This window comes from Dipteris shenzhenensis, chromosome 27 (assembly GCF_047967505.1).
Source record: "Dipteris shenzhenensis isolate YYH24624 ecotype China chromosome 27, Dip_SZ_1.0, whole genome shotgun sequence".
Taxonomy (NCBI): Eukaryota; Viridiplantae; Streptophyta; class Polypodiopsida; order Gleicheniales; family Dipteridaceae; genus Dipteris; species Dipteris shenzhenensis.
In genome coordinates, this window is record NC_141622.1 from 45,756,108 (window position 1) to 45,756,812 (window position 705).

The window sequence follows — 705 nt, forward strand, 5'->3', positions numbered from 1 at the left end:
GCAACCTTCAATGAGCTTCTAGCATAAATGGCATCTACGCATCCACGTTTGTTAGCAATCAATATGATTAAACTAGCAAATCCATAAATAATACAAAGGTGGCATGTTGAAGCATTCAATACAAAAACCATTCAATAATTTATACAATGTTTTATATGGATTTTAGATTCATTACGACAATGATATACTAAAAAGCAAATTGTAATATACTAATGTTAAAAAAAAGAAACTTTTAAATGATTATATGCAATAAGTAAGAATCCTCCAATTATTTTTCTTGAAATGATGAAGATGTAGGAAAACTAGACGTCAAAAAAGTGAAATGATGTCAAATAGTTGTAGTAATTGCAAATGTAATCTTGTGCATATCAATTTATTGAGTGATGTGTGCATTAAACGCCTTTTATGAGAAAGGTCTGTTGAAGTACATAATTGCACTACTCCAATTGTAAACAAAGTAGTTTAAGCAAATAAAAAGGTGTACCTTCATAAGAACTTTTATTTGTAACTTCATAGTGTGCAAAATAAGAATTGATGCGTAGATATTGATGTTGGCTGACCCAATCCAAGCAAGAAACTTCCTTATCCTTCACAAAGTAAATATAGTCATATATGTTCGAATACCTACGTAGCAACAATTTTTGAGCTTGAAAAACAAATAAAGCAATGTATTGTACAGCTGTCCCATTTAGAGAGAGCATACAT